At 48.7% G+C, this 4,579-nt stretch overlaps 1 pseudogene; it reads right to left on the reverse strand.

Moving 5' to 3' along the window:
- Positions 1-2,587: 2,587 nt before the first annotated feature.
- Positions 2,588-3,602, reverse strand: LOC118650749 (annotated as a pseudogene).
- Between the last annotated feature and the right edge of the window lie 977 nt (positions 3,603-4,579).

The following is a 4,579-nucleotide window of genomic DNA, read 5'->3' on the forward strand; positions in this document are numbered from 1 at the left end:
CAAAAGTGGGGGATAAAATGAGTCACCCACTTTAGCTGGAGCCCGAGTAGAGTGTGTAGAGGAGGTGGTTGGTGAGGAAGGTTGGGAGCATTCTGTGTAGGCCTCCTGGTGATGGGTGCATTGGTCAGATATGATCACAGGTCAGCTTGAGGAGTAGCCATCTGGCTGATGGGGAGAGGGAGAGGGAGAAGGTGGGTTGAGAATGGGGACCAGGAGCTGCCAGAGGCTCTTGAGGCAATTTGTGTGAAAAGGAGTGTGGTGGTAGCAGGGGAGCAAGGGGACCAGCGGGAAGCTGGGGAGGGCTAGGTGTGGAAGGCTGGTGAGAAACAAGACTGGTGATTGAGCCCAGCCAGCGTGACCCAGTGATTGAGCATCAGCCTCTGAACCAAGAGGTCAAGAGGTCTTGTTTTGATTCCCTGTCATGGCACATGACCCTGTTGCGGGCTCAATCCCCAGTATGGGGTGTACAGGAAGCAGCTGATCAATGATTCTTTCTTATCATTGATGTTCTCTCCCCCTCCTTCTCCCTCTCCCTCTCCCTCTCCCTCTCCCTCTCCCTCTCCCTCTCCCTCTCCCTCTCCCTCTCCCTCTCCCTCTCCTTCTCCCTCTCCCTTCCTCTCTGAAATCAATAAAAATATATTTTAAAAAAGAGAAACTGGTGATGGAGTGAGGGTGAGGGACCAGGGGCCTAGACCCTTGAGGGCGGTGCTCTGATCAGAACGGGTTAAAGGGAGGGTCAGGTTCTCTGGGGAAAGGTGAGTAAAAATAGAGGAATCGGTTCCTGATTCTAGTTTGGGAAACTGATAGGGTTACATAACCCGAAGTCTAGAGCTTAAGGAAGGGCTCAGCCTGTGATACTGAGGACAGTGGCAGGGGATGCATCACCTCCTTTCTCAGGCCTGCAACTGGGGTGCAGGCATACCTGGAAGTGCCGTGAGTTTGCAAGGTAGCACAGGTAAGTGAGTGACTCACAGGATGCAGTGTAGTGTGGGTGTCGCTGGAACCGCTCCAGGATGGATGTGTTTATTCCCCCAGTTGAGGGGTGTGTTGGTAGCTGATGGCTGACCACTGAGTCCCTGCAGAGCCCTGCCTCGCCCAAGGATGTGCCTCCTTCCCTGGGATCAGCTACATCCAGTGACTGAATAGGTGTGTGGGTGCTAAGGCTCAGCTTCCCCGCCACGTTGGGACAAGTCTGCAGCCCCAGCCTAGCTGCAGAGCCCATGGGATGGGCGGAGACTTGCTTGTGACTGTCCCTTGCCCCTGCACCCTCCCCCCAGCCAGACCTGCTTCCTTCACTGGCCCTCCAAGGCAGGTTTTGCTCCTGAGTGAGTGCGCTCCCCGATAAACTCCCTGCATGCCAGCCTCCATCTCCGAGTCTGCTTCCCAGGGAACCCAACTTGCAACAGATGGTAAGATCTTGGCAGAAGGCTTTTAAGGACTAGAATATCAGGTGTTGCTTTTTGGCCAGGATCTTAGACACGATACTGCAAATCTTGAGTACAGAGCTGAGAAGGAAAATAATATTCTGAAGGCCCGGGCTCTGGGTCAAAAGGCTCCTCCTACACCTCAGCAATATAGAAATGATTGGGATGTAGTGCTACAGTTAATGAAAGACCAGAGGGGCTAATAATTCAGAAGAAGCAACGAGCATTAATGACGTTTCCAGATGTAGATGGCAGACGTAATGTGATAAGGAGACTATCTGACTTTGTTGATGGCAAAGTTGCAGGGTTTGCAAATACTGAGGTCAATGAAAATAAAAGATGTAATTTTCCCCCCACGAAAATCATGGCACCCCTGAATTCTATGCATGGATTCCCTGAAGGGGGGGTGTCCGTAAAACACACACACATTAGTGTTACAATGTCTGTTGATACTTTAAGATAGTTCTAGATAGTGTGATATAAATGTGTGTTAGTGACCCTCTTAGCCAGTTGGATGCCACACTCCAGGGCAATAAGATAATAGTAGATCAGAAGGGTTCATCGCTGCTCACCAGGCGTCTTACTGATTAGCACAGAGAACAGCACAAGTGCATTTTCATCGGTGAAATGTGTGTAGAAATGGGCTCTCCTTAGTGCTGTTCAAGATTAGCAGATTGGCTGAAGCGCTCTGAGACCCGCCTCATGCTGCATGGATGGAGCGTAAGGACCCATCGAGGCTTGTCCTGTATTCTCAGGGAGGGGCCTGTGTGCAGCCCTGGGGTGGGAGGCCAGCTGATTGCCTAACAGCAAACACAGGGATGACAGACTCCTGCCTCTGAAATGTGGTTGTCTCGTCCTTAAGAAACAACCAACAGGCGAGCAAATCAGCTAAAAAGTCAGAAAGCTGGAACATCACCAAGTTTATAATTATGCTTGTTAATCAATAAAAATAGGTGAGGTGAGGTGAGTTTGGTGTGAGGGTCACTTTCCATATAGCCAGTGGTGAGGCAGCAGAGAAGCAGCCCACCTCAAACATTCTGGAAAAGTCTTACATCTATCAAAAAGAGCCCAAGAGGTTGTGCCTGGCCGCATTGGCCTAGGTCAGTTTGCAACCTGGACAGTTAAACTGTCCGCCTGTAGTCATTGAAGCCACCACCAGTACTTCACGGAAGGCAGGCTGAGGGGAGGATCGCAGGCTCCATAATGGGCACAATGCCATTCTGCTGGCAGATTCTGGCGCTACTGGCCAGCACGTCGGTGTTTTCCGTGGCGGCGAGGGTTGAGGGGGTGTGTTCACCAATCTTCAGCACATAGCGCCACTCGGCAAAGTCAGCTCCATCCTTCTTGTACTGGGCACAGCGCTCAGACAGCCCATCCAGCCCTTAGGTAGTAGTCTCTGCCAGGGGTACCATACCCTTGTCCACCTTGATGCCCACAGCACCACTCTTGGATCTGATAACTTGGGGGAAGGGATGCCCATCATCTGTCTTCTGATAGAGCATCTCATGGAAGAGGGTGACACCCCAATACAGGGGCTCTTGCAGTCATCGGCCGTCACCAGTAGCTGGCAGGAGAAGCGCTGGTCTCCTTGGGGTTCTCAGTGCCAATGGACTGCAGCCGTGTGGCAATGCTCCCAGTGGACTCATCTGCAGCCAGGTGCCCTTGCTCAGAGCCACGATGCGGTGAGCAAAGTCAGATGCCTCCTCCTTTTGCTCTGGGGTCAGCCCTGGGTATTGGTAGGGCCTGGGGCCAGTCAGTTCCTGGCCCAGGAGAGAGGCGGGTTTATGTGGTACAACAGTGGAGGGCAGCGGGCTGGTGAGTGGACTCTGGATTTAATTCTTGTTCCGGGTCAGGTGGAATCTTTTCAACGACTCCAATGTGAAGGCTTCTGCAGATGTCTTTAAAATAGTTATATTCTTGCAAATGTATTCTACACTACCCAGCCCTCAAATCTGTGATATTTACATAACTCAGATGTCTGAGCTGGGGGGTGTGCCACTGATTAAGCGTTGAGGAATTTAGACTTTGAGACTTACAGCGATGATTCTCGTATCCTTAAAAATCCTTGTTACGTACGTAGACTGCATTGCCTGGATCTCTCTGGGAGCTTATTATTTCTGCAATATTCACTAATCCCACCCATTTTTCTATCCATCAACAACATACCTGGTCTACCATTTCTCATCAATAGATCCCTGCATTAGTTTGGGTCAAAGGTGAATATTTGTATTACACAGTTATTAGCTGCTCAGTGGTGTGCTGGCTAATTGGGAGGGAAGCCCTGACTTGTAGCATTTGCCAGTTTCTCTGGTGTTAATATTCCCACCATATAATGTCAAGCTACCGATGTTTAACAACTGTCTCGCAAAAGTCCTAAAGACTTACCAAAGAGCACCCCATTGGAGCTGTGTGACCTTTATCAATTTATTTAATATCCTTGGGCTATTTTCCTTGTCTGCAAAATGTGGATATTATTAGTGCCTACTTCCTGGGGAGGGTGAGAATATTAAACAAGCTGATGGGTGAACGTGCTAGCCAGTGTGATTGTATGCACTCTATAAGTAATGGTTGCAATCATTGTTACAGTTTACAAACACCTGATTATATCTGATGAATTAAGCCCCAAACAAACAAAGTACTGCCCTCCATCTCCTATTAAGTTTGTGGATTTCCACAGATTCCCAGATAGGTGGGTCATGTATAAGTCATTTTGCTGCATATGAGTCTTTTCTGAGTAGGATCTGGTTCGCTTTCATTTAGCAAAAGATATTTCTATAATTGCATCAAGAGTGTCCTGCTAGTATATTGTTGGAGTTTCAGGGCTTTGTCATCTAAAAAAAAAAAAAATCTTTTGCTTTTCATGATTCAAAAAAAGCACACCTTCTTGAAAGCTTGAAAAATGTCCCTTCTGATTTTCACTTTCATATCCAGAAAGGACTAAATTATCCCCGGCTCCTTTGTGTACTTCAGAGGGAACAGAAATGGACTTGCCTGCTTAATGCAGCTAATAATATAGCACACTTTGCTGTCAAACAGCTTTATCGATTGGCAACACTACCTGTGAATGCCCTACCTGCTGCTTTTGGAAGGTATATTAATGGCCAGCTCCTGAAATTCTGGCAGAGGCAGCGTCTGAGTTAATGGTTTCGGTGAGA

The sequence above is a fragment of the Myotis myotis genome, unplaced genomic scaffold (genome assembly GCF_014108235.1).
Source record: "Myotis myotis isolate mMyoMyo1 unplaced genomic scaffold, mMyoMyo1.p scaffold_m19_p_3, whole genome shotgun sequence".
NCBI lineage: Eukaryota > Metazoa > Chordata > Mammalia > Chiroptera > Vespertilionidae > Myotis > Myotis myotis.